Here is a 14529-nt window from a genome sequence, read left to right as displayed (position 1 = left end):
AAAAAGACGGAGGCACATTAAAAATTTAGCTTTATAACACTTTGGCAAGTGGTTTGAAAATTATTACTAATCGGTTCTTCATCAGGAAAAAATGTTATTTTAAGGTTATATACTAATTAATTGATCCTTATCATACCTGTGGGTAGAAAAAATGCCTGTTGTACTACTTTTTAGAACAATTTTTATTGTAAAATTTTGTTTGCCAGAACCAATATCGATTCGAAACATTTTATATCAAAAAGATGAGAACGGTCGGAAGGAAATATGGGAGGAAGTGAAAAAATTTCGGGAAAAAATGGTTTTTTTATTTCCCGAAAAAAAAAAAAAAAACATTCCACGCCTGAAAAATTGAAAATTTTGACCAGGCACAAAATAACATGTTCAGAATTTTGAATTCCAATGCTTTTTTTGTTTAACAAGTTTTTATATTCATTATCTCACCCAAAAACACTAACTTTAGTAAGGTTTCATGTATAAATGCATGTAACTTTAATTTTTTTTTTAAACGAAGTAACTTTCTCCAGAACATAAATTTACAAAAATTGCGTTTTTTTTTTTTTCAAAACTAACAGTTGAATGATGATTAGAATAATTTGGATATTTTTTGGCGTTTTGCCCGCTTGTGAAGGGATACTCTATTGTACGGACACTCTCCCGAATATTTGTACTCCTTCATATATAGTGGCGCCGCGGGCAAACAGTAAAAACAACTCCTACTTCCTCCGCGATCGAGAAATGGAATGTTGTGTATCGTGTTTAGGACACGTTTCCGACTGGCAAATGTGATTGAATGGCTTCTTTACACTGTATTGTTAAGGATAGTGAAGTAATTTTTGTAACTGGTGTTTTAATCAAGTCTCAACACACACAGATCACCATAGTCCATTTTTCTCTCCATAATATTAATTTAATATGATACAAAAATCCAAATTTTCAATATGGTCATAATAATTAGTGTACAACATTTTTAGCTTGCTGTCTGATCTTTCTATTAATTTCTCAAATTATTTATTTTTGCTTGAACTGGTACTACTAGAAAAGCAGATATTTTAAATTTTTTTGTCACATTAAAAGTACGTTCTGCAGTTGAGTTGATGTTTAAAAGAACTAATCGATTTACTCAGATATTAAATCACAGAATAGTTTAACAAGAAATCATCCACCATTCAAAAAATCATAATTTTATAATAGATACCTAAACATACTTAAGTCAATATATTTGAAGTTATATTGTATGAATTTAATACCAATACGAATGTGAGGACTAGCAACAGACTCTGAGCCCAACTAGGCTGGGCCTAGTCATTTTATCCTAAATGAAGATCAGTGACCTGATTAAAGCTATCTTCTCCCTTGCCTCTTTACTGCCTCTTCTGCTAGAAGTGGCTGTAGAAGTCAGGGGTGCCCCCCCCTCATAAGAGCAAGGCTGCACCCCCTAAATATAAGAAATCCCCCAAAAGCAAGAGCCCCCCCAAAAAGTGAAAAATACCCTTTAAAACACCCTTCCCTAAAAATTTCATTGGTGCAGTCTGCGCCATGACCCCCTTAGGTGGTCACCCCTGTAGAAGATTAATATACATGCATTCTTCCTTAGCTTGTCATTCAGTATCTATATTTAATAAAAGATTTAGTATGTTTATTTTTGAAACTTTTTATTTCCTTTTATTTAAAAGTAACAAATGAAAATTCTTTTATCCTCCACTTTCCTTTCACAGTTTTTTTCAATGTTTATATCACATATGACTAATTATCTATAGTTGGGGAAACCTAACCTGGCAACGTTGCAATGCTATGATTAGGATCTGCATAGCCTTCACAATGCTGCCAGGTTAGATTCGCCTCAACTGTAGAGAATGTTTATAAATTTGATGAAATGTGGATGTGCAGAGAATTGGCATTTGTTTAAATAAGAATCAACTGGTATAAATTCAGTCTTTTTTTACTTTTGGACAATTCTTATTATGTTGCATAATCCTGATTTATTAGGATTTATAATTTCAATCAATGTCTACAAAATGGGTTAAATTTTGTCTACAGAAAAAAAGCAAATTTTATGAATATTAAAGAAATATAATTTAAAAATATTATTTAATGGTATAATAATAATACTACTGGCCCATCTGTCCTGATAGATGTTAACGAAAAAACTAGTGTCCTTTTTTAATTCGAAATGTTCAAAGAATGCAATATTTTTATAGCTTCATTTTAAAGTAATTAATGCTGTTCATATAAGTATTAACTAAGTAATATTTGATGTAACTTATTTATTTCTTAGCAGCTTTCAAGTATAACAGAATATATTGTTAATTATTGGATTAAAAAAAATAAAATGAATATATGCATAGCATTTTCAATAAGAAACATTTTCTACTATATTTTTTATGGTAAAATTATGGGCAACACTAAGAACAAAATTTTAAATTATTATAATTCTAAAATGCATTTGTACTACATAAACTGTTATAGGCCAAAGCACACTTTGTAACTCTAGTCCAGAAATATCACAGGCACAGTAAATAGATGAAAATGCAGCCTGCGATTTTGACTGGACTGAGCAGGAAGGGCTTAACTGTATTTCTGTAAAATATCTATCTGTTATTAAGTTATCATTAATTCTTTGTCTCTTGTTCTGCAGGCAGAAGAACAGTTTAAAGAATTTTCTTTCCTCTGCCATGTCGGCTGCAGAAGCTGGAGCCTACCATCATGACAAATTGATGCCGGAGGAAAATTTTATTGAACAATTAAAGCTGATGCAGCAATAATCCCACTGCTCATCAGGTCCAGTACTTGTTTCAAATCTTGCTTAGCGAAAATTTGGGCCAGCTTTTGATCCATTTCTTAAGCTTATGGAAAAAATACCATTAATTCTTCTGGTAAGTAAATATTATTTACACAGTGAGATTCTTCATCTCCGAAGCATTTTTTTTAAACTCAACCAATTGGGCATCACAAAGGCATGTACTAAGCATTTGCCACCGCGCCAACTGCTTATTACATCTGAAATATGGCAAAAAAAAAAAAAGAGTCTTGTGAATGGAAAATTTTGAAAAATCTCCATAGAAAATAACCTGTGAAAATTCCTTTGATGCTCAAAATTAAGATTAAAGAGTGTTTTAAATTCCTTAAGAGACTACCCCTCACATAAATTTGGGAATTTTTTTGGAGTCGCTGCATGTCAAGACAAATGCCAGTTGTACAATGAAAATTAAATGTTCCTGAAAATTAATGTTGTCTTATTTAACTTTATACTTTCTATGTTTCAATGGAAGTATACTGTTCATAAATATAAGTTTTAAATTTATTATGAAACTCAGTATGTACAGCTTAAAGTTGGTAAATTTATCTAATCTTGAGATTTGTTTAGTATTATCGATTGATAATTGATCGACAATAATAATTATTGTTGTCGAAATCATTATTTTGTCTGAAAGTGATACATTAATGTCAGATTTCTGTAAGTACGTAAAAAAAAAAAAAGCAAAATAACTTTAAAACTTTAGAGGTCCATAATGGACTTTCAAATTGGTTTTAATTTAACAAAATGATTATCTAATTAAGGTCTATACTGCTTTTCTAATAAGAGTAAAATGCTTCGCATGGTTCTTTTTGCAATCAAGATCAGTTCTTGGTACTCAGTCAAGTACTTGGTTCTCAGCGCCTGGCTGAATGATGAATTTGGAACTAAGGGCTGAGCTTCCGTTCAGGGCTCCCTCCCTCTTAACTCTGATATCTGAAAATCCTATTGGTTCATTTGTTTTTTTTTATTTATTTATTATATTTTTGCTGATACAATCAACTTTTGATACCTTAAAGTTAAAAGAGACTGACTAAAATTTTCAAGTTATGGGCAGCCATCTCTAGAGTTTCGGACCCAATGAAAACCTAGAGGTGAATGAATATTATAGTTATAAGGCTATATAGATCAAGAGTTGACTATTGGGCGAAATTCAAAAATATAGAGTATTATAGTGGATGTAGGTATAAAATTTTTGATATTTTGTTAAAAATATAAGATACAAATGAACAAACGTTCAAACTATTTTACTGACAGTTGTTTTTGGGCCCCTTTTGATTTAAAAACCAGGCCTCTGGGTCCATGTGTTAGTCAGGCCCTGACTACTTGACCTAAGTGCCACTAGCTAAATCTTCTTTTTAAGTTACATTAAATTGCTTAACTGAGATTATCAGCTAAAAATTTTCTTCCTTTTTTTACTTCAGTATAAGTTTGTTGATTCCTTGCTAGTTTCATAGATATTTTTTCATAATCTTTAAAATACCAATTTTTTCAGGATCCAAAATTTTTCTGGAGAAAGTGCAACGATTTACAATTGTTAACCAACAAAGATGCAATCTCAAATGTTGAAGTCAGCTGAAGAAATAATAGTTATTGGCTCTACAACAAACTGTGAGACTGCAAAATCTACTGTTATAGTCACTTTGAATGTTACTAATGCAGGTGCTACTCTCTTAGCTATTTTGCTTCATGATTTTCAAACTGAAGTAAATTATGTTAAAACATTTAATTTGTTAAAAGAATCACTGTCTAAATGCTTTAGTGGAAAAAATTTAGTAATTGCTTTCATCTTAATTTATATTAAAACTAATAATAATAATAATAAATACTGTACAGAAAAAAATAACTTTATTTACTTTACTTATCAATATGAAAATTTAATGGAAGAAATCTAGTTAAATACTATTTTAGATTATATTGAAAATGGTGGGTATACACATATTTTACTATATTACAAGAATTATAATGATGATATTGCAGCAGTCAGTGAAATTGTTGAAATTTCAAGATGGAAAAAAGTTGGGCTGAATTTCATAATCAACGTCTAAACTTTCAAGCAAAGTCTCAAATAGATGAAATGCTTCAATATCCAATACATTAAAATAGTACTGAAGTAACACTGTTGTACAAATGTATTAAATGTTATTTTTGCATTCATACAATGGAATATTTTGAAGTTAAAGTAGGTTCTCAATAGTTGGATATATTTTGATGCTTTAAATTTCAACACAGTTGCCAAATTTTGGGCAATTATCATTTTATTCTAGAAAGGTTGCCAAAGGCAAGAAATGTAACTGCCCAGAAGTATTTTGGTCATTATTAAACCTGTACTTGCTAATGATAACATTGCAGCAGTCAGTGAAATCGTTAAAACTTATTGCGTAAAATGGGCTGAATTTCATAATCAATGTTTAAAATTTCAAGCAAAGTCTGAAATAGATAAAATGCTTTAGTTCTCAATAAATTAAAAAAGTGCTGGAGTAACCCTGTTATACAAATATATTGCATGATATTTTTGCATTTACAGTATTTATGTAGTAAGTATGTGCTATGTAGCGAAGCAAGAAGGTCGAGTTCCAATCCAAATGGAACTGCTTGAAGTTTCTGGGGTGTGGTAAGCTAAGGCGAGCAGGGAGTGGTAGCTCCCATACTTATTAAAAGAATTACGATGTGGAAATTTGTTGTTACAATAAATCACTGATCGTAAGCAGTGCACTACTATAGTAGCTGCTGTTTTTTCTAGTTTGTAGTGTATTGCAATACTTAAAAAAAAAAAAAAACTAGAGCAGCGAATAATGCAATTCAAAAAATAGTACATCGTAGTGATTTTCAAAACCTACTTTTAAATAAAGTTTAAACAAAAAGAAACAAGGTTCAAACAAATCTGATGAATGCAACTCTTACTCGAGTAAAATAACGGATGCAATGAGAAATAAGCCTCATAAAAATACGGGCTGATTTCAGACATACTATTTTGACACCATATGCTCTATCTGTTTGACGTGAATAGCTTGTTTGGCATCATAATTTTCATGTTTTGCTAATATTCACATTGAATAGAGCAATATTTCTTAACTTTTTTGATTAGTGGAATCCTTTTAAATGTTTATTTGTTTCATGGAAACCCTGGTTTTCCTTCCATAGAGTTGTTTGAATGCTGCATTCTGAAAATGGTTTATTTGCTATAAAACAAAAATTATTTTGAATAATATTTATTGTCTTTAAAAGGTAACTTTGGAAATTTACGCAAAGCTTCTGAAAATGCTTTTTAACTTGTTTCAAGAAAAGTTTTAAAGTTTACATTTTAATGAGATAAGTGGTACTCATTTTACTTATAGATGAAAGTTGAATTCTCATGTCACATTTAGTAAGTCTGTTGTGGTATTTCTTTATTTATTGATATTTTCTCTGCTATTCATTAAAAAAATACTGATTAAAAGCTTCACTCAAACTTTGTTATCTAATTTTTAAGCTATTAACTTGAAGACAAACAAATAATGGAAGTTTTGTTTAAACCCTTAAGAGAACATGCATCCCATGGGTTTGCAGAACACAATTTAAGAAACACTGAACGTGTCTTAGAAAGAAAAGAAGAAGCGATAACTGCCAACTTAGTACCACCTTTGGGTTTTCGGGTTGCCAAGAATGTCCCATGGATGAACATTTTAAATTTAAATGAGATTACTGTTCCTCTATTCGCCAAATATCTGGGTTGTTTGGTTTAACCACGTTGTAGTAAACCATGGTTTAAACCAGGTGTTTTTTTTTAAATCATATGTTTTTTTTTAAATGTTTTTTTGAAAAACTAAATTGTTTTCCCTCCGATGTTTCCATAAATTTTACATATGATTGGAAGATGTAAAATCCAATTAATGCAAAATGACAAACAAAGCTTTAGAGATAAATTACATCTTAATAAATTTCCATCTTTTTTTAATGTAATGTAAATCTACTCAATAATTTTTCTTTTCTTTCTTAAATTCAACTTTTCTTATCAGGCACATAAATATAAAGCAGACCAAATATGTTTTTCTAAAATTAGATAGAGAAAAAATTCAAGTAGTTTAATTTCTTTATCTATTCCTTTTTTTTTCCTCTTTATATATATCAGCCATTACTTGATTTTACTACCAAATTTGCTTCATTGCTTAAGATTTATAGAGATAAATCATGTATCATTATCAATTAAGCAATTTGCTGTGTATATAAATCTAATCTCTGTAGAATATTTAAATACAAGGAAAAAAAATATCTTACACTTTTTGACATCTAAGATAGAGGATGCAGTCAGAGCAAGAGAAATAAAAAAGACAAAAGATGTATAAAATTTTGAAAACAGAAAATATCCCCTTAACTCTGTCCTCTTATACCAAACTTAGTGTCAAGTTTTCACCTTTTAATGAACTTTTTTAATCCCAATATAATAAAAGGATTATGCATGAATGGTAAAAGAATCAAGAAACACTAATTTTTAATAGTAAAATGTATTTATTATTCAGATATGTTAAAAGAATAGTTTCATTATTTGGATTTGTATTGTAAAAAGTAGGGAATACGTTTGGGATTGGAAAAAACACTTCAGAACTTGTCATTTTATTTGAGAGTTTTAATTGAAATGATTTTTTTTTTTAAATTGTATTTTTAAATACATTAAATCAGGAGAAATAGTGTCTGCAATGAAAAACATTATTATTATTTTTAAAGCCTATTTGGGGCAGTGAGAAGCAAAGGGATGTAAGTGACAAAATTAGAAATTTGGAGATAACCAGTACACATGGTAGGAGAACCTCTCCTCTGCCTTGGGACAAGCGTTGATAGTACTAGTAGCCTTGGTAAGTGCTGCTATACAGCAGGATTTAGAAAAAAAAGAATTCAATGTCTTACCCTAGGACATTATCTTTAAACGAGTTTTACTCAAAACTTAAAAATGTCCACTTGCATCCCTTTGCTTCTCACTGCCTCATCTGCCCTATTTGTAAAAGTCCTCTGAATGATACATTATGTAAATTCTTACATTATCTTTAGCTTTTTTTTATCTTTAAAAAAAACATCTGTTTGTCTTTTGCTTTCTAAAATTGTGTAATGTACATCAGACTTGTGATTTATTTGTAGATACTGCAAAATATTTACTATATATGATTAAAATACTTGATTTTAGTTTCCCTTTTATTTTTAACTTATCTTAGAAAGCTATATATAATTATGAAGAAATTGATTTACAAGATTTTATTCTTGGTTATTTATAATTATGTCTTAACTCTCACAGCAAAATATTTCTTTGATTATTCATTTGTGCCAAGGCCTATTTATTAAATTTATGGTACTTTTTTAGTAGTTAAAGATTTTCAAACAATATTTCTCCTATAGAAAGCACTATTTATGAGAAAATGAAATTAAAAGTTTTTACTTTAAATTATTTAATTAATAATCAAGTAATTAAGTACAAATGTAAATATTAAACATTCATTAACGATTAAATCACTAAATATTCATGAATATCCCAAAATAAAATTGTTATTCTTACTATCAGAGTTTAAACCTAATAAACCTGGTTTAAACCAAAGAACTGGTTTCAACCAAAAAAAAAAACATTTTTTTTTCAAAAAAAAACTGTTTTTTTTTTTTTTTTCCAACCCTGCCAAATATGCAAGGTACTATAAAGCTTATATAAGAGGGAGAAATCGAATGACCTGACCGACTTATAATAAATATTATAGTCTTATAGAAAAGTATGAAAACGGAAATTTTACCGCTTTATCTAAACTTGGCTCGTTAAGTAAAACACTTTCAGTATTGATGTCATGTGCATGTAGTTTATAACTACACATAAGTTGAGCATTCTCAGTTGAGTCATATGTTAGGATGAAGTCTCGAGTTTTACTAATTCCTTAGAAAATGTATATGGCTCTGGCATAAATAACGCATAATGAAACTGCTCATTTAACTTTTTTGATGGGATGAAAAATAAAAAAACAGCGTTACGTACCCTTACTGTTTTTCATTCTTTTTTTTTTTTTTTTGCTATTAATAAATGAATGAAATTTTTTTTGGCTATTCACTGTTACAGTTTTATAAGTCTTGCATTCCAGTGTATTTTACATTTTAATATGATAACTTAAATAAATTTTCTGTTTGCAGTTACCAGCTGTTTTTATGACTGATGATTCTACTGCTGAAAAGAAAGCTTTGAGCTGGGTATGGCCATCCTCAAAGCAACGACTTTGTAAATTTCTTGTGGCACAAGCTCAATGGAGATGGCTATTTCCATCTAGTATACCCCCTGGGAATGTCAGCGCCTAATGGCACTTTTTTATTTAGTAAGTGGTCTTAAACTGTAAATGCTATTTTCCTTTAATTATGTTTCAAATTTGGCTTTTTGTTTTAAAATAATAAAAAAATATAGCTTAATAAGTTTTAAAAAAGGGCTAAAGACGGAACTAATAATTTTATAAGAATACTTCAATTTGCAAAGATTTTTGCAAAGTTTTTTATAAATGGAATTAATTAACTTGGGCAGATAGTCTCTATCTTAAATAGTTAAGTTCCACATTAAGAAGCTGAGGTGAAGAACAAATATTCATTGCACAACTAACAAATGTTTTGAAAGCTGAATATTTTTGATTTGAAGTGTGAGACAATAAACAATGTGAGGGTAAGGAAACAGCAAAAGGTTTGCAATAGACCGTAGTTTCAAAACTGGACTTAGTTCGCGAAACGAGAACATCCAGAAATGGAAAGCAATTGTTCTGTTCTTTTTCCCAAGAGAATGAAATATGAGGATCAACAGAATTTTAAATAGATAAAGCCTTATCAATGCTAAGTTGATCATGGTTCATAAAAATAAAGCAGTCATCAACATAGCAAACATAGAATTGAAACTAGTTACTGAAAAAACTTGACCTCAAAGTAATGCATGTAAATTTCACTAAGGATGGGGCTAAGTGGGTTTCCATTAGCCAGACCATCTGACATTTAAAAAAAAAATATTATCATTAAAAACAAAAGAACTTTGCTTTAGACAAATAGGAGTAAGGAAAATTAAATCCTCAATTTCCTTAGAGGTAAAATGAAATTTAGGAAGTCTACTTTTCGAAGACATAACAATGAATCCTCACCTGGAACGTTCATAAATACTGAGTTCACATCAAAAAAAGCCATAAAAGAATTATGAATTTTTATGGCAAAATCGAAAGAAATTTTACAGTACAGAGTTTTTTAACTCATAAAAGGAGAAAACACAGCAGACTAAATATTTCGCAAGTTTATAAGAAGTCGTACCAGTATTGAAAACAATTAGCCTGAAAGGAATGCTAGCTTTATGTGCCTCGGGTAAAGCATAAAAATCTACCAGAATTAGCAATAGACAAAATATCAGAGCATTTAACATTTAAAGGAATAGACTGAACAAACTTGACAGTAGAAGAAATAGTCTTAAACTCCTTATCACTAGGATGTTTAGAAATCTTTTAGTATGGACCAGAAGAAATCAACATAAGATTATTTGTCAAGAACAACAATATGACCACCCTTGTCACCTTTGGTAACAACTATATCTGAATTAGAAATTAAATTCTTTACTGTACGACTAACAGTATTAGTAAAGACGGGTTTGGAAATTCTAGTATTAAAGCCTGCATTGGAAGCAATAAGATGCCTAACGCAATCTTTTTGAGTGTATGATAACAGGGCTAGAAAAATCTTTAAAATTTTACATGCCCTGCGGAGCATGTTTGTCTAAAAGATATGTGCGCGAATTTTTACATGCCCAGGTTTTCTTATTGTATATCAATAAAAGCTTTTGAATTTGTTGTACAGAATTAATCAAGCAAATTATTTTTATATAAATCATTAAAAAATGGTACATATAAGGCCATCTTTAAATTTAACAAAATAAATTATATAACGGGAAGGATCGCTTCCACGCAAACCGAAAACAGCAAACCATCTTAGCAGTGGGGCTTGAATTAATTTTGAGCTGCAAGTAAGAATACAGTAATTTTTCAATAAAATACGAAATAATAAAGTTTTTGGAAAAAATATTTGATCAAAAATTTACATGCCCGGCAGGGCATGTAAGGGTAAAAGATTCATGCCTGAATGGAACTGGCCAGAGCAAGATTATCATTGCATTTTAGAGCATTAATTTGAGAGCTGTGTAAAGAAACACTAGAATTATTGATGACAACATTTTTATTTACCGCTGGTAAATTTTCAGAAGGAACAACTTTTTAATTTTTACAAAGTTAAGCTAATAAATTGATGATTCTCTAAAGAACAAAGGGTTTTCAGACCAAAAAGTTCTGTTGTTGTTGCAAATCTCCGGTGTTTAGCAGCGCTAAACCAGGTCTATGAAATTCGTCACTCTCAAAAAATCCAACACCAACATTGGATCCGCCAAAAGATCCAATCTTGAAAGTCCCAGACAATTCAGTATAAGTTCGGGGGTGGCCTGATGGTCGGCACACTTCACACAGGTTGGAAAAGTCTTTTTTCCACTGCAATAAGTCAATGATTTTAGGTGTCCACTAATGAGCCTAGTGATGGTCGTCTGATCTCGCCTACCACACTTGAGAGATAATGTACCTCCCGGGCACTTCGCCTGGTACCAATTATGGGTAGGAGGTAGGGGGGACAGTCCAGGAGGACTTTGCGTCTTTTTTAGCCTCAGAAAATAGCTCCAGGTAAGTCAAGGAATCAGGTGTATATAATGGCTCACCAGTCCCTTTTTCAGCCAAGATATCGGCCATCTCGTTACCGTGTACATCAACGTTAGATGGAATCCACTGAAAATGCACCTCTCGAACCAAAAAGTTCTATCAACAGAATCAAAATCAGAAATAGAATATGAAATAGAGAGATGCAAATCATAGAGCTCACCTTCAATAAACGAGAGGTCCTTCCTGGTTTCAGCCTCCAATGGGAGGTCACTGTGGCCTACCCAAAATGTTCTTGTTCAATAATTTTTTATAGGGATTCAGTAAATTTGGAGACTGCCTTGTGAAATTGCATTTTTTTAAAATAATGATGTTTTTTGTCATTTCCTATAAGATACATGTTTGTGCTTATTATGATATTTTGTCATTCGGTAAAATTCAGAGCATCATTTGGCAAATTAAAAATTCCCTCCCAACCAAAAACTTAAGTTCTGGGCATCTCTGTGTGGAAGATCGTAAGCGAACAGAGACCTTCACTTTTCCCAACACAGGCAGTAAATGCAATTTTTTAAGCTCTTAACAGAAAATATATTGATGAACAAAGTTTATCTTATAATCATTCACAAAAAAAAAAAAAAAGCGCAAAATATCAACAAAGATGGCATACATGTATTTTGTTGTTTTGAGGAACCCCTTTTTTCTATGAACAGATTGCTTCCATAAGCTTTCATGTATTTGCGTTAAAAAATAGTTTCATTTTTATCTCAAAAAATATGTTTAATATTTATTGCTCTCTTGCACTTTTAATGCTTTTTTTTTAATACAATTACTAGCTGGTGCTACAAAAAAAAAAAAGGAATGTACATTGTGATGCATTACAATATCACAATGTAAGAATGGCGATGAATCATGATGTAGAAATTCCTACATCCCCCTGCCCTTATATGCATTGCATAATATCTTTATACATATGCATTGTATATTATATCTCTTGTTTATATTTTCTTTAATTTTTTTATTTCTTTTATCTGCACGCTGTAATCGGATTAATTGAGCAGCTGAGTCTAAAGCTTGAAGAAAATTACTTTTTGTCATGTTTTGTGATTTTTAAGATTCTATTCAGCTCTTTACTTAAATATTATTAGGGTGCTTTTTGTCAATTTAAATAAATCTAAATGACTAAATCTGTATAAAAGTGTTAGGAAGTCTAAATTTCAAGTACAGTAACATCTCTCCTTGTTATATTACTCATTCCAATATATCATGTTTTTCCTTTGTCTCCCAAAAGATTATATTTTCAAAAGATTGCTTTACATTCAACAAAGTTATATTTCTCAGAAGGAGTATTTTCTTTTTTTAATCAATGAGCAGAAATGGCTTATTTTTTTATGCACTTAATTTGCTGCAGTGGAAGCTGCTACTTTTGGTTGTATCCTACTCTAAATGGAAATGTTTTAAATTGTTATAAAATGAAGCCGAGCATGATTTGGCATTGATGGAAGAGTACAATAAACTTCTGATTGTGGACAAAGAACAAAAGCAGTGCAGTATAACTTGGAATTAACAATACCCAATTTAACAATTTCCTTAATTTAAGGAAACATTTCACTGGTTCTGATTGGACTGCATTGAATGTCTATTCAACTCGATTTAACGATTTCCTTGATTTAACGATAACCTTTTCCTGTTTCTTAACAATCGTTAAATCAAGGTTATACTGTACTTGTTACTGCTTGTGAAGCAGTGTTAATGACAAAGATCTGTACTTCATTTAAAGTTTCATTAAGAAGTAATATTCAGAAAATTACTTTTACCCATTTATTACAAACTGAATTACTTTAAACTGTTTATTTAATGTGTTTTCAAGCTCCATAGATGTATTTTTTGCTTTCTGTCTTTAACCACTACATTAATTATTTTTTACTATCCTGTACCCTCTCCAAAAACTATCTCTCTGTCCTCCATTGTTCCCCTTGTTTTGATGACTTATTTTTTTTAGCAGAATTATAATCCAAATTTCTATGAATTTCTAATCCAAACTCATTGCAGGACTTAGATCTACAGTTCTGCTGTTGTTAAAATCAGGAAACAACATTGATTGAGACGACTTATTAAATCACAGTACAGTGGAGTCTCAACTTACACAAGGTATGCAGTCCAAGACCCCTCACAAGGAAAAGGGTATGTATATACGAGAGTTTTTATGAATATACCTAATTATTTTAGACATTTGTAAACATCCCTCAAACTGTTTTAACCCATTTCTTAACGTTCATGTTTCCGTTTTTTGCTTAAGGAACTGAATTTTTACTGTATTAAAAAAAAAAAAAAAAAAACATTGTGCTATTCAACATGAAATACCATTACGATTCAGGGAGAGAGAGGCATGAAATGAAACAGTATGTAGTAAAAATAAAATGCAGCATTATGATAGCACTACACAGTAGATACAGTAATTCAAAGCACTTTTTAGTTATTTAAGCATATTGAAAATCTTTACCTTTTCTTTAATTGTCAGAAAATTCTGCTTTTCCTTTGCATTTTACAAACTTGAGATGAACAGCATTCTTAAGTGTGAAAATTTGTTTCATTAACTTCTTATATCTAGAATGAAAAACTGACATAAAAGATGCATAGTGGTTATTTATTTACACTAACAAAGTTGTGTTTAGAATAGAACGGTGTGAAGAACTTCTGGTTTCAGTGATGCTAAAGGAAAAGTCCATCGCAAAACCAATATCTGGGAGTCAATTAAAAAGACTATACCTAAGTCTCATGATTCCTTTGGGACATTTTTGTACTGCCAGTGAGGAAGCTCCAAAAAAAAAAAAAAAATCTCCATTGTCTAATTTTTTTATCAACTAAATTATTAGTAGAAAAAAAGAGTACCAGGGCTAAAATAGTTTAGTGTTGTTTTTTTTTTGGAGGGGAGGGGCAGTGGATATCAGGTAACTATGAACCTTGCAACAATCAAAACATCTAAAAGATTGTTTTTCCGACTTAAAATTCTGCAAACTCTCTAAATGATTTTTTTTGAAATCCACTTGTTCAGCTATTTCATGTTTGGTGTAGCAAACCATT

The 14529-nt window shown here is 30.5% G+C and overlaps 1 long non-coding RNA gene across 2 annotated transcripts; it reads left to right on the top strand.

Annotated features, from left to right (window-relative positions):
- Positions 1–737: 737 nt before the first annotated feature.
- On the top strand, positions 738–13630 carry LOC129221426 (uncharacterized). Of its 2 annotated transcripts, XR_008580512.1 has the most exons (5): positions 738–826; positions 2636–2873; positions 4290–4456; positions 8933–9111; positions 13498–13630. It is a non-coding gene; the product is annotated as an uncharacterized LOC129221426 (long non-coding RNA). The 2 variants fall into 2 exon arrangements; XR_008580511.1 differs by lacking the exon at positions 738–826 and having other exon boundaries at positions 2449–2873.
- The last annotated feature ends 899 nt before the right edge of the window (positions 13631–14529 follow it).

The sequence above is a fragment of the Uloborus diversus genome, chromosome 4, assembly GCF_026930045.1.
Source record: "Uloborus diversus isolate 005 chromosome 4, Udiv.v.3.1, whole genome shotgun sequence".
Classification (NCBI taxonomy): domain Eukaryota; kingdom Metazoa; phylum Arthropoda; class Arachnida; order Araneae; family Uloboridae; genus Uloborus; species Uloborus diversus.
Note: the sequence above shows the minus strand (reverse complement) of the source record. Positions and strands in the feature narration are given on the sequence as shown.